Source organism: Diabrotica virgifera, chromosome 2, assembly GCF_917563875.1.
Source record: "Diabrotica virgifera virgifera chromosome 2, PGI_DIABVI_V3a".
NCBI classification, from domain to species: domain Eukaryota; kingdom Metazoa; phylum Arthropoda; class Insecta; order Coleoptera; family Chrysomelidae; genus Diabrotica; species Diabrotica virgifera.
This window is the reverse complement of record NC_065444.1, coordinates 50,017,078-50,042,038: the sequence shown is the minus strand read 5'-3', so window position 1 is coordinate 50,042,038 and position 24,961 is coordinate 50,017,078. Positions and strand designations below refer to the sequence as shown.

Here is a 24,961-nt window from a genome sequence, read left to right as displayed (position 1 = left end):
AACTTTCACTTTGGATGTCTCGGTTATGCCAACTTTTGGATCAATTGTATCATACTATTATGACTCTAATATTGAGCTTGAGATTGAACTAATTTGAATGTGTGGTAAACATCGGATCGAGAGAATATCGTCCGTCGATGTGTTTATAAACGAATTTATTTTTCTTATTATTAAATGAACAGAGCGGGATCGTGAAATTACGGTATGTATTTCGTTCTAGAATTTGACTTTAAATTGCCAACTGAACAATTAATTAAGAATCCTTCCGTTTTCATAGGAGTTAGTACTAAATAACCGGTTTCAAGAAATAGCTTAATAATAAGTTGATTAATGAACTGTAGAGGTGGGCACAACTGATTCATAATAGTAATTCAGATAATTAATTTAATTGTGTGTCTACCTGTGCATATACATAGCTCTATCATAGTGTGCTGTGTACCGATCGTAATGTGAAAATCCTTGAAGGGTTTACGAAAAATAATGAAATGCAGGAAAACTCTTGCAAAAAAAACATTTATTTACATGTAATCAACAGTTGGAGAAAAATAAATGTAAAATAAAAGAGAACTAATAATTTACCAAAAAAAGCATCCAAACTATTTACAAAAAAAATTGTAACGGATTATTTACAAAACGGTAGGTACAGCCTAATTATTATTAAAGAAAAAATCCATGCACCTTAATTTAAGAGAAAAAGGCAGTCAGTAATTCTAGCTTAAAAAAGTCATGCTCAAGAAGATTATGGTGTTATTTATATAATAATAAAGAAATAACTTTATTGCATATTCCTGAAAATGTTTATTTTCAGCAGCAAGACTGCAAGAGAGCAAGAAAAACTAATGAGGAAGTATTAAGGAGGGTTAACAAAGCCAAAGAATTTCTAAACGCTGTTAAACATCGGAAATGTTTTCTTTGGGACACCATAGTGAGGGGGACTCGATATAGAATACTACAACTGATCCGTTAAGTCAAAATAGAAGATTGCAATAATTGCAACTCCTGACCTCCTTTCCACAGATTTTTTAAAAAAATTCAATGTTATTTATGACTTTTTTAAAATTAACTATAAAATGGATAAGTCAGGTTGTAGAAGGTCTGTCTCCCACGATAAAATTCGAGGATCGAATCTCAGCGCCAACCAGAACATATTTTCAAATATCTCCAGGGCTCAGGTCGGCTCAGCCTGAATAAAATGAGTATTGTGCAAGCAATCTATATAGTCTAATAGGTAAGATTTGTAGCTTTGGGTTGTTCTTCTTTAAGCTATTAGGCCGGCAGCTGGTTTTTTCTGGTAATTAAATATGTAGTTAAAAATATTTAGGTAAATACCGTTAAAGCAGGACATAATATCGTATGTGTTAAAATGAATTTTATCAATTTTTTAATTACATTGAACCTGACAGTGACCCTCCCTCTTACCGCATGCTTGCATTAATAACTGATGTAGAATAGCGTTTATAATTAATCTTGTTATTGTTAGAATTCATCATCATTCTCTTTGCCTTATCCCTATGCGGGGTCGGCTTCCCTAATTGCATTTCTCCATACAATTCTATCTTGAGTCATATCAATATTAGTCCCCTTTACCAACATGTCCTGCCTAATTGTCTCCCCCCACGTCTTTTTTGGCCTTCCTCTCCTACTCCTACGATTAGCGTCTCGACGTTGAACATGACCAAACCATCTCAACCTATGCTCTCTCATTTTGGCATCAATTGGTGCCACACCTAGACTTCCCTTAATATATTCATTTTTAATTTTATCCTGTTATTGTTAGAATTATTGATACTAAAAGAACTTTATAAAAACACAGTTAAATCTAAAATACTTTAGGTATACAGTTCAAAACTTTTAAAATTCAGCAAAAAATGCAAGCATGTCCCCGTTCTTTTTTTATTTATTAAAAATACAAAATCTAAAAATATTTTTTTAACCGAGTCTTTTCATTACTACACTTATGCTTGCAAAATGAGTTGCACAACACAACAATTAAAATACTGATACACTTAACTCATTTTCTCCTTCTTCCGTATTTTCTTCGTCACTATTATCACCCAATTCAATAATAAATTTATTTCCACTATTAATGTGGAAGTGCCCATTCTTCTTATAATATTCTTCCACTTTGATCACTTTGGCAATTCTTTTCTGCCAGTCTACTTTGGTAATATTGGCTACTTCTTTTTTAATTATCTCAATTACCTTTTTGTCAAAAGGAAATGTATTTGAACGCTTTATACTTGGTTTTAATTGTCCCCAAATTAACTCAATAGGATTGAAAACACAAAAGTAGGGGGGAAGTCTCAATACAGTGTGTCCATGATTTTCGGCAATACTCTCTAGAGAGCGTATAATTTTCTAAATTGCTTCGTGTGTAGAATTTCAATAAGTTGTTTTTTTGTGTAAAAATCTTCGAAATACAAATCATTTTTCATTAAAAAATTTTGCAGGTCAGCTTTCTGTGAAGATGTATTAATTTGGTATTTTAGTGAGCTGTCGGGAATGATAGGAAGCGTTGTCAAGCACAATTACGCTGTTTTTCTCCAAGTTTGGGATCAGCGAGTTTTCAAACCAATCTTCAAAAATGTCAGCTTCCCTATTCTTGTGGTAGTCAACGTTACAATCTTCCATTTTCTTCCCACATAATTTTAAAGCATTAGGAACCCATTCCTCACTTCCTCTGCAATGTACAATAATTAGCCGCGAGCCTTTATTTGCAGGCATTTCTGGTATGCACATGCTTGAACTATCTGTCCATCCTTTATTTACTGTATCGTGGGTATCATACCAAGTTTTATCTAAATAATAAATTCTCCTATTTTCTTGCCTATATTTAGTAATTTCTTCTTGGTACATATTACGTCTGTTGACTATTTTTTGGCTTTCCATAATTGCTTGGCGTTTATTTATTTTTTAGTTTTAATTTAGTTTTTAATTTTTAAAGGTCTTGAAAATTTGTAGTCACATCGTTTCTTGCGATGATAGGGTTCATTTTTAACTATTCTATATACAGTAAAAAGTGGAATTTCTGTTAATTCAAAGGTGGCTTGTGCCAATAGTGTTTCATCGAAGCCGAATTTCGTACTTAGATTTTTGTATACATTCAAACATACTTGCTGTGTTTCAGCATTTAAATGCATTCGAATCTTCTTTACGAGCACTTTTTTTTAGTAATTACATTCACACTAGCCCTGGCAATTTCTATAATATCAGCGTTATCGTACTTGATATTTACATTATCCCATGGGCGCCACATCACTATTCACATTAATTAAATTACAATAATCAACACTTTACACTCTCCCAACGAAATACTCAACCAATATTCAAAATAATTACAGCAAACAAACCACTCGTATCACTTAACACACGTACACTCCAGTACTACACTGCTACCGAACTAAAACTAATGTTTTGCACGAAACTTGTGAATATATATGGGAGGTCTGGGCGTAAAAACACAGATGCGTTCAAAGGGCCGCTTCTTAGACGTTTGACCTAATATCTTTATTTGAAGTATATCATATTTCACCGGCTTAAAGCTATTTCACGAAATGTTTTACTCGGACTATACCTTGGGTAAATTCAGAGGTAATAAAGGAGGTTTAGGCATACTACTGGCCCTGTTAGTTTCCGTAGGTCCAAGAAATAGCAGACTACCCTGCTATACTACCAATGTCGAACTGGCGGTATAAAAGAGAGACTATTATATTAACTATGAAACTTTATTTACGAATGTATATCACAAGAATAATTAAGTTATGATTATAGAGACAATAGCAACAAATTGAAACTGAAACCCACCAAACGACGTAGGATGTGCACTCATGCCCCCTCCCTGTCGCATACCTTCATAATCAGCAAAGTCCACCACTCCTCCTCTTCTGTATGACCCAGTTTATGGATGTTCCCACGTACTTACGTTTATGCTAATAAGTAATGCAGATTTAGTATAGAGAAATTGTTTGTCACATATAAATATAACTTGATAAATATTAAAAAGATATAAAAAATTGCGTATGGTATTAGGTAGCTACGCAACTACCGTATTACACAAATACAATCGCATTTTGCGAAAATTTCGCATAGCTGGCCCACCTAAGGTGTCCACCGTATACAAGAGTTTATCCACGTCCCATAACCTACCGCATTGGACGCACATCCGCGGAATATAAAATGTTGTTTATTTATTTTATACGTTTATAATTATTGCAATTTTTATGCGACACATACCCTCACATTGATCGTAAATACAGTACGCCAGTGCATCTTCCATTGTGTGGTCTAATAGGCCTATTTGTCATCTAGCGAACGTACCAGTGCTATTTTTCTATTAGAGAAGTGTCACGCAGTCAGTACGAAAGTTTCCTTGAATATTTTAATTGAAACTTGGTTTGTTGGTTTATACAAATAGTAAAGAAACTTCTAGGTGCAATTAACACACATCGGGTCATCGAGTATTCTGCACGAGCTTTTATACCATGTTGCCATTTTTGATTCCTGCTACAATGCATGAGTGCGTAATATATAGGAAATTATTTTGCACAGTGCACAGATATGTGGCAATCAGTATTTCTTGAATAAGATTCAAGTCATATTATAGCTTTTACATAAACAACGTTTATAGACTATGAATTCAAAAAATATTTTGCCAAGCTAGTGAATCTATTTTGTTGGTTTTCTACACCTTCCTTTATATAAGCAATTTTGCTTGTACATTGGCGGATTGTCACTCCATTTCTGGGCGGTCGGCCGATAGATACTTCTTATACCTATGGTATACTTCTTATATTAGTAATACACAGATGGGGTTCAGAAAAGGACTAGGTACTCGAGAAGCTCTCTCCGGTTTGAATGTTCTTACACAAAGATGCCTAGACGTTAATCAAGAAGTATGCGGGGTCGGTACTATGCGGGGTCAGCTTCCCTAATTGCATTTCTCCACACAATTCTATCTTGGGTCATATCAATGGCAATCCCCTTTACCAATATGTCCTAATCGTCTCCCCCAGGTCTTCTTTGGTCTACCTCTCCTACTCCTTCCAGGAATCTGCACTTCAGCTATTCTTCGTATTGGGTGATTAACGTATCGACGTTGAACATGACCAAACCATCTTAACCTATGCTCTCTCATTTTGGCATCAATTGGTGCAACACCTAGACTTGCCCTAATATACTCATTTCTAATTTTATCCTTCTTTGTCACTCCACTCATCATTTAAGCATTCTCATTTCCGCCACATGCAATCGTTGTTCCTCTTTCTTCTTCATTGCCCAACATTCAGTTCCGTACATCATAGCCGGTCTTATGGCTGTTTTATAGAATTTTCCCTTCAGCTTCATTGGAATTTTTCTGTCACACAACACACCACTCGCTTCTTTCCACTTCATCCATCCAGCCCTAATTCTACTGCATGCATCTCCATCTATTTCTCCATTACTCTGTAATACCGATCCCAGGTACTTAAAACTATTGCTTTTTACAATCAGTTCACCATCCAAAGATACCATTTTATTTGTAGTAACTCCATCTTTAAATGAACATTCCAAATACTCTGTTATTGTCCTAATAAGTTTTAAACCTTTTTCCTCCAGAGCTTGCCTCCACTGTTCCAGTTTTTGTTCTAAGTCTCTTTCACTATTTCCTACTAACACGACATCATCAGCATACATTAAGCACCATGGAATGTTACCCTGTAGTTTCGTTGTTATCTGGTCCAAAACTAATGAGAATAAATACGGACTAAGCACAGAGTCTTGGTGCAATCCTTCTTTCACATGAAATTTATCAGTCTCTCCCACACCTGTCCTAATACTAGTCGTTACTCCCATACATATCCCTTACAATCTTTACATATTCACCAGGGACTCCTTTCTTATTGAGTGCCCACCACAGAATCTCTCGAGGAACTCTATCATATGCTTTCTCAAGATCAATGAATACCATATGAGCGTTTGTTTCTTTACTCCTGTATTTTTCCATCAACTGCCTTATAATGAAAATTGCATCTGTTGTTGATCTGCCCTGTATAAAGCCAAATTGATTCTCGGATATTTCGGTCTCTTCACGTATCCGTCTATCAATTACTCTCATATTTTCATGGTGTGACTAAGCAGTTTTATAGCCCTGTAGTTTGTACATTGTTGTATATCTCCCTTGTTTTTGTAAACAGGTACCAGTATACTGCTTCTCTATTCGTCTGGCATTTGTCCAATTTCCATAATTCTATTAAATAGACCTGCTAGCCACCTTGTTCCTGTCTCTCCCAATGCTCTCCATACTTCCCCAGGAATATCATCTGGTCCTACTGCTTTTCCTTTCTTTATTTTTTGAAGCGCTTGAGGCTTGAGCCACTTCGCTGTTTGTTATTTTGGTGACCATTGCTGCTACTGTCTCCGTTGACTCTACAGGCTGTCTGTCAAATTCTTCATTTAATAAGCTGTCAAAGTACTTTCTCCATCTCTTTTTGACATCCTTTTCGTGAACTAGAATTTTATTATTTTCATCTCGGATACATCTAATCTGATTAAATAATGAAGAATGAATATCTGCGAATAATTCTCAACTTATACTGAAATCAGAAAGCTAACATCAAAATAGAAAATGAGATATCAAAAGCAATAGAAATACGTAGAGGAGTACGACAGGGATGCATTTTGTCACCACTGCTATTTAATGTATATAGTGAAAGCAGCTGGCAGGAAGCCCTTTTGCAAGCAAATGAAGGAATCGTAATCAATGGAAAGGTTGTAAATAATATTCGATACGCGGACGACACTGTACTAGTTGCAAGAACAGTAGAAGAATTACAACGATTACTTACAAACATAAATATTGCTTGCAACAATTATGGCATAAACATTAATATCAAAAAATCCAAGTTATGGTCTTCAGTAAAATCATGACACAACCAGCACATATTAGTATAAACGGCATTCAAATTGAAAAAGTATCAAGTTACAAATACTTGGGAACTTTAATAAACGAAACTGGAGACCAAAACAATGAAACAAAAAGAAGTATCGAAATCGCCAGGGCCACCTTCATAAAAATGAGAAAATTCTTCTGCAGCAGAGATATAAGAATCCCTCTACGATTAAGAATGCTGAGGCTACGTATTTACCACGCTATTATACGGTGTCGAGGCCTGGACGCTCAAACAGAACAACATAAAAAATATTGAAAGTTTCGAGATGTGGTGCTACCGTCGGATGCTGAAGATAAGTTGGGTTGAAAGAATCACAAACCTTGAAGTAATGCGAAGGATAGGAAGAGACCCAGAAATTTTGTTAACTATAAAACGAAGAAAACTCGTAGCCGTAGAAGAATGTCGTGGTTGCGGAATTTGAAAGAGTGGTTTGGCTGCACCACTAATGAACTTTTTAGGTCAGCTGTAAACAAGGTCAGGGTAGCCTTGATGATTTCCAATCTCGGGTAGGAGTGGCACAAGAAGAAGAAGAATACCTCTTGATGGTGTAAACTTTGTTTTTATTGCGTTGGGTTTGAGTCCATAGTGGGATCTACGGGAGGCTAATACTGAGGCTAATACGGGAGAATAATACTTAATACTGATTTGTTCGTAACAGCCTCATTGTGCTTTTGAATTTTCTTATCTTGTTGAACTGGTGGCCATAGCTAAGCAGCTACGTTACTAGCTTAACAAGTCCCGAATTTTAATCCTGGCACGACTGCCAAGAAATTAAATTGTTGGTTTAACTGAGCCGCCACCGGGCTTCGGAGGGCACGTATAGCCGTCGGTCTCGGCTATGAAAGTGGTCAATTCATGCTCGGGTCGTTTGCGTGACAGGAAAACCCTAATATTAGAGCTAAGCCAGAATGTTACGCGAATTTTACTTTCCTTCTATTTTATTGAAAATTGGGATCTGTCACTAGATCAATCGTCTTTTTATTGTTTTTTTGCAATCAGTCGTTTCAGTAAGCATAGATGAGTCTTCAGCTGGAAGTATACTTAGATGGTTTTAACTTCACGAAATTTGGTGATCACATGATAAATTTTTTTTCTTCGATGTGCATCTGGAAGGAGAATTTGCTGTATAGCTGGACTCCTGAATTATCTAACGGATTCCTCCTGTTTCTAGGATCAATCCTGTGTTGCCCTGGGTAACATTCAGGCATATCTAGAACATCATGTACATTTTATGTAAATATGTAACATAACATAATCTTTTACATTTAAAGGGTTTTTACCCAACACATTTTGGTGGCTCAGGCATGCTATTTTTTGTAAGTATGGCCTCTTGTTTTTTTTTAAACCTCTGTCAATTTTTTAACTTTTTCTCAATTAATTATGTTATATTTAATTTTAGGGCTTTTAGAACACTGATGATGGATTTCTTAATCCGAAAACGTTTTGTCTTGTGACCCTTATTTAGGGTATTTTAAAATATATCTACCTTTTACAACAAATCTAGTATTTTGTGATTTATGGTTTACCGCCAGCTACAGGAAGCTTATTTCTTATTTTCATCGTGGATTTTGTAAAATAATCATAATTTCCATATTTTTGTTCATGAATATTATTATTATTTGATTAAGTAAGTAGTTCTTATGATGAGCGAACCACTAAGTAATTTTGGTACATAATCTTTTGCAAAAACTAATATTGTCGCCTTTTATGCTACAGCACTTATTTATTTATCCGTCATGCTTCATGCTTATTGTCATAAACGAGCATAACTGAAGTACATTTTTAATTAAAAATGGAACGCTTGGAAAGCTTGATAAAACTAGGTGTATTTTTCCTCCGTTCTCGAAACAGTGTTAAACATACAACTTCGTTTTGGCTTTCGGGTCAACTGACAAACCCATTGGTCAGTTTTCCGTATGAGTTACTGCTACAAAATGCTTCGTGATTTGGGAAAACGGTTATCCAGTCATAAAGTAGATGTTTATCTTTATAACGAATATCCCGTTGTGTTGTTATATTTCACGCCGCACATCAGCACAACACGCCAACATTACGCACATTTTTTAAATTCGTACATGAACACGCCGGATGCGAGAAGATGGTGCCAATTTAATACAGCGAAATGTGACGGTACAGGTGCAACATTTTTATGTCGAGTAGAAAAAATATACAGTCGAAAAATGTTTATCAAACATGTAGATAAACGTAATCAGACTTAGTAGGTACCTACCCATTTTGGATATTACTTTTATATCATTACAGAACAATAGGGAGCTTGCATAAAATTTTAAATTCGAACAAATTGCTATAAATCACAACAGAACATAATAATTTAAAATATAATATATATCAAAGAAAAAAAAGTTGTTTTTGTCTTTCGTTTGGCCCTTAAAGCCTTGTTCAAAATACACTTCTTGATTTATTAAAAAAAAACTATTAAGCAGACAATAGATATTAAATACTTACATTAAAACTAAATTTACATACACGAAGATCTTAAAAATGAACTAAAATGTCTTGAATGTATGTTCAAGATGCATGTTACCGCTTTATTAATCCGTTTCTTATCGACTGGTAACCTAATAAATATTTTATTGGGGGTTTTAATGGCTGTACTTTAACACAATGGTACTAATCAATACTTTGTATTGTATTATTATGTATTGGATGTACCATAGTATTTACTTTTACTTTTCATAGTAAACACACACACAATTCAATACTATCACTTCAAAAACTGTATTAAACTCAAAAGTCAACAAAAAATGGTACAGTAGGAAAAATGAAAGAATACCCATGAACGAACATATAAAACACGCTGTATTTTTCTGTCACCGTGTCACACAAACAATTGGCCAGCGCAAGTACATGTAATAATTATTATTACATGTACTTGCGCTGGGCAATTTTCTTTGGGACACGGTGACAGGAAAATACAGCGTGTTTTATATGTTCGTTCATGGGTATTGTTTCATTTTTCCGTCTGTATATAATTTTATATGAGATTGTTATGATTTTTGCATGAGAGTTTAATGAAATGGTAACAAATCAATTGGAAGTTCTGTCAGACAAAATACATGGAACGTTTTTGTAGTCTGACGTTCCAAATTTTTAACCTGTTCCACAATTAAAACTTCCCCTGTTCCAATGTTTCCATACATCAAAGTTTGTCCGACTAGACACCGTTAAGTTATTAACAAATTTTCAGCTTGCTATTAATCAACTTTTTTTGTCTAATACCTAAAGTTAAGTATCCCTACCAAATGATTGATAAAACGAATTTATTAAGTAATAAGTGCCTACAGAGCTCTCACTTAATCTAAGCTTGATTACAGTTGTTTTATCTATTCCTCTGCCTCTAGATCTGATATTTATTAAACTCTGTTCATAATAGCACTCTTCGTCTATGTATAGGAGCCTTTCGCACCAGTTCTAAATCGACACCATACAATTACCTACATTGAACCTCCTCTCACCTTTAGACGCCAATGCCTTCTACTTTCATATGCTGCATCAACATCTGCAAATGCTTCAATCCCTTTCACTCCCTACTTATCACAATACCAACTCTTCTCCAAATAACAATATCCAACATCTTACCATAAAACATAGACGTCAATTAATTACTCCACAACTTTAAAATATTGACCTCACCTTGACAAGTTCATTTTTTCAACCTTTATTTTCCCTCCTGAGCTAAATATCTTCCTTCAATAGACACCTCACTCACCATCTTTAACAAACATGAATCTCCTTTTACACACTTTTATAAGGTAAAATGAAATTATACAAAAAACTACGATCTAACTTTCTTTACCGATGCTTATAAAACTACCAGTGGCATTGGCTGTGCAGTTACTACTAACCATGAACTTGTTAAATAATCTCGATTAAGGAGAAGATTCGTTAAAATTTTCTCCTTACCCTGTAGCGTTTGCATAGATGAACTATATACTATATAGTATTCGGTTGGAATTTAAATACATCTCCTATCAAATCAGACATATTGCCATTTGTACAGATTGCCGTTCATCTACCAGTTTAATCAATACAATTCTCACTCACCACCCATTGGTTGAAAACATTCATGACATCTACCAAAATATCTCTGCTCACGAGGTAACAGTCTCTTTAAAAGAATGAAACAGCAGATAATTTTACAAAAAAAGCTAGTGACCATAACATAAGTGAAATAACCATAGTTACTAGCTAACGATAACTCGTTTTCAGTCAGTAAAGGATACCTGGCAAAACTTATGACAAAAGATCAAAACAGCTCTTCATAAACTCTAATCGTCTATTGGTAATCTCTCCCGGGAGTGCCCGGGACTTCCTAACTAAGGACCAAGTGAAGTAAACCACACCAAACTTACCATTAGTGTCGTGAGTGCAAATGACTGCATATCATTCAACAACCTATATAAAGCATTGCACGTAAAACCTACTGTTAAGGACATGCTCATCAACCCTACAGAGATCAAGAAAACTATACTGTTTTTAAAAACCGCTCAGCTCTACCACAAGATTTAACCTAATAGACATTAGTTTAAGTTAAATAATTATTATTTGTTTTCATTATTTATTGTATTTATTGTTCCTGTACGTACTGTTTTTTTTAATATTCATACTGTTATAAATAAATAAAAAATATTTTTTCTGTTTCAGGTAAGCTTTTAAATATTTGAATATATTTGAAAACTCTGAACTCTGGTAAGCATTTTATGATTTTTTTACTTAAGAGGAAACAGTAGCGATCAACAGGTAGCCAAAACGCGTTCCAAGATTGCGGCTGTAATTTTGAATATTTTTTCGAGATATTTGGCACACGTATTCGTAATATAATAAAGAATGGCGGTACAGAGCCCAATTTGAAAAATATATTAATATGTGGAAATTACTCTGTAATTAAGTACAATATTAAAAAAAAACGATCCTGTACCGCCATTAAGAAAAACAAAAAATACACTTTCTTCAAATAAACTTTTTCATCTGATGCCTAGATTTTGTGTCATTTTGGAACTACTAAAATTTTTTATTTCATTAGTAATTCCAAAACAACACAAAATCTAGGCATCGGCTAAAAAAGTTTATTTGAAGAAAGTGTATTTTTTTGTTCTTCTTAATGGCGGTACAGGCTCGTTTTTTTTTGTATTTAATTACAGAGTAATTTCCACATATTAATATATTTTTCAAATTGGGCTCTGTACCGCCATTCTTTATTATATTACGAATACGTGTGCCAAATACCTCGAAAAAATAATCAAAATTATAGCCGCAATCTTGGAACGCGCGTTTTGGCTACCTGTTGATCGCCACGAAGTTTTTCATCTGCTAAAAAAACACACTATGACACTATGATGTTGCCCAAAATTTCTAATTAACCCTGCTGTCCTGTTCGGGTCTATTTGACCCAAAAAAAATTGATTTCTTATTTTACAAATTATCACGCGGCGTAACGGTTTGGTGTTCCGTGACTTTATTACCTAATATGAGGTCTTTCAATTGCATATGAAATTAAAAATCAACTTCCTGATTTTTTTGATAAAAGTTAAATTGCTACCTATAGTACGTTCGGGTCAATATGACCCGCGTATTTAAACTGTTAAAGATTACCTCTGTACGTATGTTTAGTTTACAGTATTCTATATTTTTTAACAGTGTTTGTCAGTCGGGCACGTCTATAAATAAAAATAGGTTTCTGCAAGCTAGAACTTGAACAAGAATTATTGTAATACAGATGGACGATGTTGCAAACATATTATGTAGTTGCAAACCAAATTTTATATAATATGACCAACATGAACGGACATCATGTTTTTGGAACGAACTGGAAAGACTTGGATAAAATTGGTTTCCAGGCATTGATCTTTTATTTTTAGCTTAAGCTTTTAAGTCCCATAATAAATCAACTGAAAGTTTGTGGAATGAATAAACGGGTTATTGGTACTACTATATTTCGATCAACAATGTCCCTTGAAGTATTTAGAAAAATATCACAAATAATATGTTTTGATAAAAAACTACTAGACAGGATAGGAGACGTGTTTTGAAAAACTTGCTGCAATACATGAAATTTGGGAAAAATGGGTAGAAAATCTATACTCACATTTTTTAACCCTAATGAAAATGTTACCCTCGATGAGCCGCTAGTTACCTTAATACTATCCTTTCAAACAGTACATTTCAAGCAAGCCAGCGAAATACTTATGAACAGTAAAACTTCTTATGCTCTAAAATTGCAGATATATACAGGAAAGCAGGTGCCGCGCCAGAATGAAATCAGGTAATGCGTGTGGTGTATGACTTTAGTGGTGATTTTGAAATGCCACAATATTTTTTACATCGTATAATTTAGGACAATTTCTTCTAAAAAAAAAGTATAATGCTGGGGACTATAAGAAAAATAAACTGGAGCTTCCAGCAAAAATTGCGAATAAAGAAGTTCGTCTTTTTTGCTTCACACAAGATATCACTGTTGTTGACAATATTCCTAAAAATAATAAAAATATTGTGCTTACGAGTACTTTGCATCATGGAAAAGTTATTAATGTCAGAAATGAAAAAAATCCCCACACTATTTTAGATTACAATTCCAGTAACGGAGCAGGGGATACTCTAGATCAGCTTGTTGGTACATACACATGTAAGGAGAACAAATCGCTGGCTAATGATTGGTTTTTATAATTTGCTGAACATTTCTGCCTACAACGCGTTTGTTTTATAGACATCAACAAATCTCCAATAGAATACCAATAAACAGACAAAACGACGAATTTTTCTTGAGGAATTGGGAAAAACACTGGTGAAACCAGTTATCGTTTCCAGCAAAAAGATACCGATAACCAAAGGCCTACAATAGCTGGCAAAAAGAACACGAGCAGAAACAAATGGACAAGATGGAAATTCTAGTGAACTTGATATGGATAACCTAACTCCGCCTGCTAAACTAGCACGCTGTAAACTTGCTCTAAAAACGCAAACAAGACTAATATAATATTATGTTATGTATATATCATAAACATAATATTTGTTATAAAAAAATACATTTTATTTTTGTTAGTAAGGTTTAATTTACATTAGCAACATAATTTTTGTTTAAGTAACTATAATTTTATGTTTAATTAACCATATTAAAGTTTTGTTTAGCACCATTAGCTTATTTTATTTCGATTAAGGAGCGTAAACCGTAGTTGGGTCATATTGACCCGAACAGTACATTTGTGTAGTTGACTCGAACGGGACAGCAGGGTTAATGTTTACTTCTTTAGCATACTACGAACAGAATGTTCATAAACACTAGTCACAGCACGAGCAATGAAAGAACTTGTTGAGTATTCCGCAGCCAGGGAACCTTCAGTTTTATTGTTTCTATGATTGATTGTGTCTGTTGCCGTATTATTTTGGAGGTATCTTAAATCTACAACCATAAAGGTTTAATGATGTTGTGATTCCCGAATACTAATGATTTATTAGTGTAGTGTAAGTCCAGAAGGTATCAACCGTATTCGTTTTGAAGTGACCATTTATTTTTTCATAAAAGGAATGAAGGAGAAGGTTAAATGCGTAGTCCTCGTTTATTCAAAACACCATGGAAAAACATAGTAGTAAATAACTAAGATAAAAAGTTTGAACTTGGCATTATTTTAAGCAGAAGTATAAACTGCCCAGTATATTTACGCGTGTACTAATTTCTGCGGAGAATTAGCACAGTTTGCTACTGTTTCATGTTGTCTTTCGTCAGATTTTGTGATTTTCCCTGATTTTTAATCAAGATCCATTTGTCGATTTGTGTGTTTCATCTTTATTTTTTATTTCAAAACAGTAAAATTATTGTCTACCTATCATGATAGATGGACCAAAAAAATCGTGGAGTGGAGACCGAGAGCGGATAGACAAAACCCGGGAAGACCACACACAAGATGTACTGACGACATAAAGAGGATTTGTACCAACTGGATTGCAGCAGCGCAGGAGGCCTATGTTCAGCAGTGGACGACTATGGGCTGATGATGATGATGAAACTTATTGTGCTCTCTCCATCCATCCAATGGCACTACAGCCCAAATCGAGCCTTGGCCTCCTTCAATAAGCTTCTCCAATCATTTCGATTTACCGCTGTTCTTTTCCATGAACGCGTTCCCAGGAAGTTCCTGGCATCCTCATCGACTTCGTCTTCCCATCTCTTTTTAGGTCTTCCAACCGGTCTTCTTCCCTGCATTCTTGCATTCAGCAATTTTCTGGGGATTCTATTCTCATGCATGCGGACCACGTGCCCTGCCCACCGTAATCTCTGTAGTTTAGTGTGTTGTGCTAGAGTTGGTTCGCTATATTGCTCGTATATTTCTCTATTATACCTAATTCGCCAGTTGTTATTTTCCCTTATTGGGCCCAGTATCCTACGTAATACTTTTCTTTCAAACACATCTAATGCATTGGCAGATTTCTGTGTCACCACCCATGTTTCGCAGCCATAACTTACTATGGGCCTGATTATTGTTTTATATACCCGGAGTTTTGTTTTCCGGTGTACGTCTCGCGATTTGAATATGTGGCCCATCGCGAAATATGCTTTATTTGCCAGCACAAGTCTTCTATTTATTTCCGGTTCTTCTTCACTGCTTGCAACCAGATCCATTCCTAGGTACGTGAATCTATTCACATGTTCTATATCGTCAATAAAGTGTTGTTGCGCCGGTCTATTTGATCTGGTTTGTATGTCATCTTTATTTTTTATTTCAAAACAGTAAAATTATTGTCTACCTATCATGATAGATGGACCAAAAAAATCGTGGAGTGGAGACCGAGAGCGGATAGACAAAACCCGGGAAGACCACACACAAGATGTACTGACGACATAAAGAGGATTTGTACCAACTGGATTGCAGCAGCGCAGGAGGCCTATGTTCAGCAGTGGACGACTATGGGCTGATGATGATGATGAAACTTATTGTGCTCTCTGGGTTATTCTTATTTTCAGTTTTCTTGAAGGCGCAAATTCCCTTTCCTTAATTGTAATATTTCTTAGTAGTTTTTTTTTATTTGTGATTCGCGACGTAAATGCCAAAATTGAAACACAAATGAAACGGAATCCGAGTAAACAAGTTCGCCGCTTCGAGAGGCATTATGGTTGGTAGCACTTATTTCCCCCACAAAAGGATACATTCATAAGGTTACATGGACATCACCGGATGGATTCATACAGAACCAAATCGACCAAGGACAGTAGCCATTTCTCTAGCCATCAGAATGTCCGTAGCCATGGAGGTGCTAACGCGGACATACATCATTATCTAGTAGGATCAAAACTACAGGGAAGAATATTATGTGCGAAGCCTTGAGAAGTGGAAGACCGGAGATGTACAGGACTTATCTTTTGAAGGCTCTAGATGTGGCGGAAAGATGCCGGCAGAGGATAAATGAACTGGTGCTACAGCCCTAGTTGAGCCTCGTACTTCCCCAATCTATTTCGCCAGTTATTTAGAAACATGCCAGGATATGGCAAGACGTGGCAAGAGACACGCCAGCCCGTCTCTCTGAAATAACCCTGGTTATATTTTAAAGACTTGTGACAGATCGCCTTGTATTTGCGCTCTGCAGATCACTTTTATAAAAGTTGTTTTTACAAGTCTTATTAATTTATGCGGAGTGTTAAATTCATTTATGGCTTCATATAATTATTTTCATCTCAGGGCGCTATTATACGCTGACCTGAAGTCCACAAAGAGATGAAACGTATCAATATTAAATTCATTCGTTTTTATAAGATTTGACGTAGTACAATCTGGTCAATTGTTGTTCTACCTGGCCTAAAACTACTTTGATAGTCACCAAGGAGTTCTTCGACGTACCTAAGTACTTAAACAGCTGTACAGAGTGTTTAAAAAGATTTTGTATATTGTGTTCAGAAGAGTTAACCCCTATAATTTTTACATTCCAACAAATCTCCCTTTTTGTACAGTGGACATATTATTCCGGTGCATCATGTCTGTGGCATTTGTTCTTTTTCTGAGACTTTGACTATTGTGCTATGAATTTGGTGCATAATGAGGTTGCAAAATACTGCGAATCCCCAATTAATGGTAAATACATAGTAGGAAGATCAGAGTCTCGAAGAACGAAGGTTTGGTTCAATGTTAAGTACGAGAAAGCTACTTGATAAAAAAATCATAAATATAGAGTATAGAGTCATGCAACAAAGAAAAATACTAGTTACGGCTAAATCTTACAAAGAGCTCAGAACAGACGAAAAACATTATACACAAAAGACATAAAAGATGATATGATACTAAAGTGATGGAAGAGTGAAAAAACCCTCAGGTACCACAATGATATGGGAAGGTTTTTACATAAGAAAAAAATTCAAGTCGGACGGAACTTGTAGACGATGTAGAGACAAGGATGAAAAACATTCAGTAGTGGGATTATCCTCATCCTGATGAAGATATCTTCATTAAGAGATCCACTACTAACGGTGATAACTTTGACTGTTGACTCTAACGTGCAACTTAAACTAAACCCTGATGAAAATCAACCTTACAGGAAATAATTGAAGCTATTCTTCTTCTTCTTTCTCATAATCCTTCAGGGTGCCCTTCAGGGCGTCGGATGTCGGGTTCCGCCCTTTATACATTTCTTCCAATCGCTTCTATTGGTGGCCAGGTTCTTCATATCCCTCATACTCATATGTCTCCTTTCACCTATGTCCTGGATCTGGTCCATCCATGTCTTCCTCGGCCTTCCCTTTTTTCTTTTGTTTCCCATTTTGGCTTCATGTACCTTCTTTGTAAGTCTTTTTTGCTCCATTCGTTGTATGTGTCAAAACCAGCTTAATTGTTTGTTTTCGATCTTCCTCATTATCGGTTCTTGTTCCAGCTCTCTTCTGATATCTTCATTTCTGAATCTATCAAACTTCGTAACTCCGGCTATTCTTCTCATGTATTTCATCTCGGTAGCGTTTATCATTGATTCATGTTTTTTTTGCACAATTCATGTTTCCGCCCCATATGTCATTATCGGATTTACTATGCTGTTATATACTCTGGAGTTTAGTTTTGTTGTTTATTTCTGACTTTCCAAAAATTGTATTATTTAAAGAGTAATACACGTTAGTTGCCTTCTTCAGTTTATTACTTATTGCCAAGTCCGTTTTCCCATCATCTGTTATTATATTTCCCAAATATTCAAAAGTAGATACGTGTTCTATTACTTGTTCCCTTACTATTATATTAGTATTCCTTTCTCTTTTCTCATCTTCATTTCCATTTTTAATTTATGTATCTCTTTTTGCCAAATATCTATTAGTTTCTGCCGGTGGGTTCCGCCACTGGCTACATATTAGAAGACACGTATAATTATATCGATCGTCTAAAAATCAAGTTGTTAGTGGTAAAAAAGTGAATTTTAAAACTTACAGAAGCTATTCAAAGAACAAAAAAATAATCAAAGCACTGGAAACTGATGAAATTTAAGCATGAAACTCTACAAGTATGGGAGTAAACATCTAACAAAGCAAGTCCAGAACATTATAGCAAGAGTATGGAGAGAGCCTGAGGAAGGGAACATCGGATCGCTGTGTTCACTACACAAGAAAGTTGAATATGGCAATTACAGAGGATTACTACTTTTGAGCGCAGTCTATAAGATAATTAATCTCAATAATAACAATTGTCACACATCTGAGTGTGCTTACAACATTGCCGGAGCTCCACAAGTTGCAATAGGTACTTAAGTTTTATTTCAAAATTTTTATCAAAATTTTTTATTCTAATCTAACGCATTTTTAATATAGACAGCGCAGCTTGACTCTAGTTTTATAGAAAGTGACTTTATTTGTGGTAAAACGAAAAATTGTATATGAAAGCTGGACTCCTCACCTTTAAAACATATTTTGATTCTTGTCGATAGGACACTCTATCGGATATCGAATTTTTACCGTCCAATTGATACCAATTTTGTTTAATAAATTGTCAATCGCTTCAAGCGATATTTCTGAGAGAACAGTTCATTCTAATAGACCATCTGTAAAAATTTGGACATTTGGACGTTGAGAGGTGACTCAAATTTTTTTGCAGAAATTGCTTGAAAATAACTTAAATAATAATATTTGAGTTATCCTCCCTCTCAAAAAGGTCCGGAACATTGTTTAAATAATCAAAATGTCAAAAAATGAATGAAAAATTCGATTTTTTTCTTAGTTTTTTGGTTATAACTTTAAAAAAATTCGTTTCCGAGAAAAGTTGTACTGACATAAAAGTTGCGTAATTAAATTTCCTACAATACAGAATTAGTTATAAAATTTAAAAAATAGTCACCTTGTTGCAAAATATCAATAATTGCGAAAAAAAACCATACAAAAACAAGTATTCGCATTTTACGTTTTTCAACCATTTATGCTACACTTAGGACACCTTCATATTTCACACAGAAAAACTTTATGATACAGTAAAACAATACTGTAAATTTCATTAAGATCGGTTTAATAGATTTTGCAAAATAAATTTTGCAATCCAGCTTTTACAAAAAAAATTCATTTTTTCAAAATGTTACAGGACTGAAAATAAAGCAGATAACAAGTTGAAATTTTTTTTGCGTATACGCTCTGAGCTTCGCTGGTGTCGCTCCTAGCGGATTAGTAATGCAACTTTCACCGGTAATTTTTAAATTTATTATTTAATTGCTATCGCTTAATATTTACAACGCAAAAAAGTAATTAAATTTTAATCGATTTTTTTAAGATTTTGCTAATCATTTTGACGTTCTATTGATGAAATATTAATTTCTTACATCGGATACTTTCACAATTATCGTGTAGATGGCGCTAAGATTAATAGATTAATTTATAAATACATATTACGGAACATTAAAAAAACTTAAATTCAGTATTTAAAACGTAAGTATATTTAAGGTAAAAAAATATACCACAGCTTTGACCAACTAATATTTTTTATAATTAAAGTTTTTATTTTTAATTTTAAATTAATCACTTTGACATTTATGTCAAATTTCCAGTAAACGTTTACAGACTTGTCACTACTGGCGCTCGCGAATTTTTGAATACTTTTTCTACGTACGAGCTCACAGCGTATAGAAGTGTACTGTACCTTTCATTTGCAATTTGCAAAATTATCGATTAACTACCACGGCGTCAGGAATTTTTTTAAATAAAAATTAATTATTGGTGCTACGTGCAGGACAGCGGATAGTTTGCTCTGATTGGGCATTCCAACGACCTTTGATAATGATTGATTGATACATTTTAATTTTTATTACATTTCGATATAAATAAATAAATTTGTTTATTGCAAAATAAAAACACATACTCTATCCTTTGAAATAACACTTTTTTTAGCAAAAACTTTCTTTGTTCATATATTTTAACTTAGAAAATAAAAGTTTATTATTTCTAACCATATGCAATTGTTTAAACAATATTTCACAAACAATAATAAAATTAGTTTGATTTTTGTGGAATTAAAATATTAAAATACAACAAAATATAGAGTAAGAAAATAATATATTAGATAAAAGTTGGAAGAAATTTTGGTGGAAATCGACTTGTGTGAATCGAACACCGCTGTCCTGTAGCACCAAAAATTAATGTTTATTTAAAAAGTTTCCTGACGCCGTGGTAATTAATCGACTTTAATTTTGCAAATTGCAAATGAAAGGTACAGTACACTTCTATAAGCAAAAAAAAATTTAACTTGCTATATTTTCAGTCCTGCAACATTAAAAAAAATGAATTTTTTTTGCGAAAGCTGGATTGCAAAATTTAATTTGCAAAATCTATTATACCAATCTTAATGAAATTTACAGTGTTGTTTTACTATATCATATAGTTTCGCTTGGTAAAATATCAAGGTCCTAAGTGTAGCATAAATGGTTGAAATACGTAAAATGCGAATACATACATATATTCTATATAAATACTATTTTGCAACAAGGGTGACTATTTTTTAAATTTTTGACCAATTCTGTATTGTAGGAAATTTAATTACGCAACTTTTATGTCAGTACAACTTTTCTCAGAAATGAATAGTTTTAAAGTTATAATAATCCAATAATACAAAAAACCAATAAAAAATCGAATTTTTCCTTCATATTTTGACATTTTGATTATTTAAACAATGTTCCGGACCATTTTGAGTGGGAGGATAACTCAAATATTATTATTTGAGTTATTTTCAAGCAATTTCTTCAAAAAAATTTGAGTCACCTCTCAACGTCCATCTCAAAACAGATGCGCCCTGGACTATCTACTAAAAGAGTGCTAACATACATTTTTGTTCAAAATTATCTCAGCAACATTTCATGTTTGAAACATTTTTTCTACGGCGTACAGAGTCTGTAAATTGATGGTTTCCTTTTCCCCCATCCCCCATAGGCGTAACCAGGATGATCCTAAGGGGGGGGTTACAACTACCTGAAAGGGGGGTTACAACTACCTGAAAGGGGGGGTTACAACTACTGGAAGGTCTCTGAGGGCTATGGTGTAAGCGTATAGAGCTCAAAGTACATCCCAATTGGGGGGTTATAACCCCCAAACCCCTTCCCCCAGGTTACGCCTATGTTACGCCTATGAGTAGGGGGGTTTTGAGAAGCCAGGGATAGAAGTGAAAAACTCAACAATATTCAGCTAGTTCGCATGATTTTTAGAGATCAAATCTGTGAGGACTGCACTATAAAAATAAGCTTTGTTTGTAATTCGTTTTATCTGAATTGTCATGGACAGTTGCAAGCAGTAAATCTTGCACGCTCATCTACGAAATGCAGTTTCCTTATTTTTATTGTTTGTTTCCAACTATAAAATTAAAAAACCGGTTTAAAGGAAACTATTGCAACTGGTCCAGCGGGACCCCCCAACAAGTTTAATTGGAAAAATCTCGCAAGGAAAGCAATAAGGAAAAGATATCGAATAAAAAAGTGGAAATAAAAGCTCCCATATCTCGCATACATCTACATAAAATTATATGAAGTGGCGCGATGTGAACAGTTTCACGGCTCATAAACTGCTGGCACTTATAAATAAAATCATGCTTATGGGTATACGGTTGGAATTGATAGATTAAAAGGTTAAAACTATAATGCGATATTCACTATTTTTATAATGTCTTAACCACAAGTTGCCGTTTGGATATGGTTTGTTTAGCTCGCTTGATTTATGACTCCATTAGAGTGAACGCGTTGTAAGTGTATGTACAACCTCAAGTACCAACTTCGCTCGTAATTGATACTTATTTGGATTTAAACTGGGATGAAGAACAGCGCTCAATTTAGTAGTTGCTTTTTTAATTGTTACAAGTACTTCATTTATCATGGGGATTTTATTGCGTGTCGCTGGTAGTGTCGGGAACATAATAATTATGTTCATTGTATTGATATTAAATATGGTCACATTCAAATATACCGTAAAGCGAGGTCTCTTTGCTTCACATGTTTATACAGGGTGTCCAGAAACTCTACCAACAAACGAAGACAGGAGATTCCTCAGCTAATTTTAAGACAATTTAACCCAGTTCACCTAGTCCGAAAATGCTTCCTAAGGGAGCTAGAGCTCTTTGAAGATGGCGCCATGTAATTAGTTTTTCTTAAATACCTCCAGAACGCTTCTATTTAGAAAAACAAAAATTGGTATGCTTATTTACTTTCCAGAAATGAATCGATTCCATCTATTGCGAATTTCTAGTACCGGTCATAGGCGTCCGATTTGGGTAGGGCAACGGTTATTTTATCGCATAAATTTTTTGTCTTCAACTTTTAATCATTTTTGATACTGAATTATTAAATTGTAAGGTATTCTAGTACTAAAAGGTACTCTTACTTTAAGTCGGTAGGACACACCGTTTTCTAGAAAAATCGATTTGAAAGTTTTTAGTTTTGGGAATTTGAAAAATAAATTGACAAAAATTAAAAAAAAAAGAATGTGTGTGTACTTTGTACGCACGTAAGAAGTTATACTTCTATTATATGATTATATGATTATTGATTATAAACGAAATTAATATACTTTTTATTTATATTTTATTTAAATATTAAATTAATTTATACTTACTACTTCTCAAACATTTTTATTAAAACAGTGCCAAAAATTAAAATAATAAAAAAAATAAAACACACACAAACACATTAAAAATGCCACAAACGATTTCTGAACATTAATTGTCGGAAAAAATTTTAACTAAATACGTATTTTCTGAAAATAAAATTATATAATAAATATACTTACAATCATAAAATGTATAAAAAAAATAAAAGTTTCTATTGGGATTCGAACCAACTTACCACGCGGCTGGTATTTGCGTTGTATTGGGATTCACTCGCATTAAAACTTCGCCACAGAGACAGCTTGTCATTATGTGCGAAGATCGTCTAACTAAACAGATTAACCTTTTGACATTTTTAACTTATGTAAATCAAATTATTTTGATTTTGAATTGAAATGATTTAGAATTGAAAAAATACAACAAAACATAGAGTAAGAAAACAATATATTAGGTGAATATTGATAGAAATTTTGATGGTAATCAAATTATGTAAATAAAAGTATTACATACTACTTATGTATTTTGGTATGTTCAATGTAGGTATCGGAGCCCGTATAACGACTAATAAATTTCGCAATCACTTGCGTCGTGCAAAGTGGCTATGTTCAAATATCATAACAAAATTTGATCAACTATTTATAAAACACTTACCAGTGAAAGATTCTTTAGCTTTGAATAAGCGAGATCTGCGGCACTCACACTAGTCACAGTTTGATGAGCTTTCACATTGGCATGCAACAATCATCTCTTCTATGTAAATAAGTCCAAAAATATAATATGAAAATATTTAAAAAGGCAGTATAACCATTAACTAACTTTTTGTTTGTTGTTTCTCTTCCTACAAATTTTAAAACGCAACAAGCATACATTATAACCAAACCACAGTCCCACAGCTGTGCCACAGCTGCCATATTGGGTAATTTTTGTCATGGCATTTGAACATCCAATCAGAACAAAGTTATAATGCGCATGCGCCCGGTCGCTAGGTTTTACCATATAAAATTTCACCGTCATTACGCCCGTAAAGAAGTATAACTTCAAAAAACGATGTATTTTACCAACTTAAAGTAAGAGTAACTTTTAGTACTCGAATATCTCATAAATTGAAAGACAATAAAGTTATGCTATAAAATAACTGTTAACCTACCCAAAACGGACGCCTATGACCGGTACTAGAAATTCGCCATTAATGAAATCGATTAATCTCTGTAATATAAATAAATGTACCAATTTTCATGTTTCTAAATAGTTTTTTTTTTAATATTTTTTTTTGAAATTCAAAGAACGAAAAATTTTTAAATCGATTTTTCTAGAAAACGGTGTATTCTATCGACTTAAATTAAGAGTACTTTTTAGTACTAGAATACCTCACAATTTAATAATTCAGAGTCAAAAATGCTTAAAAATTAAAGACAAAAAAGTTGGGCGATAAAATAACCGTTGCCCTACCCAAAACGGACGCCTATGACCGGTACTAGAAATTCGCAATGGATGGAATCGATTCATTTCTGGAAAGTAAATTCGCACACCAATTTTCGTTTTTCTAAATAGAAGCGTTCTGGAGGTATTTAAGAAAAACTAATTACATGACGCCATCTTCAAAGAGCTCTAGCTCCCTTAGAAGCATTTTCGGACTAGATGAATTGGGTTAAATTGTCTTAAAATTATCTGAGGAATCTCCTGTCTTCGTTTGTCGGTAGAGTTTCTGGACACCCTGTATATCTTACTTACTGTATAAATATGATCGAAAATATTTTGCGAAACCGATAGTACCGATTAAGATCTTATAGAATCATAGAATCTTACTTACACAAAGAAAAATGTTCTCTTTGCATCTCGAATGGCCAACAATCGAGTTTGTATTTTCTTAAACACTGCTACTACTACTAAACAACCATAAAACTGTAGTCATTCAAGGGAATGAAATAGAAATTCGAAGACTTATTGCGCCAGCAAGGAGACTAGTGATATTATACATCCATAGCAGCA

At 34.1% G+C, this 24,961-nt stretch overlaps 1 protein-coding gene across 2 annotated transcripts in view; it reads left to right on the top strand.

The window, feature by feature from the left end:
* Positions 1–24,961, top strand: part of LOC114327685 (homeotic protein antennapedia-like) — a 1,165,466-nt gene that overhangs the window by 421,804 nt on the left and 718,701 nt on the right. The gene's annotated exons all lie outside the window — the stretch shown is intronic.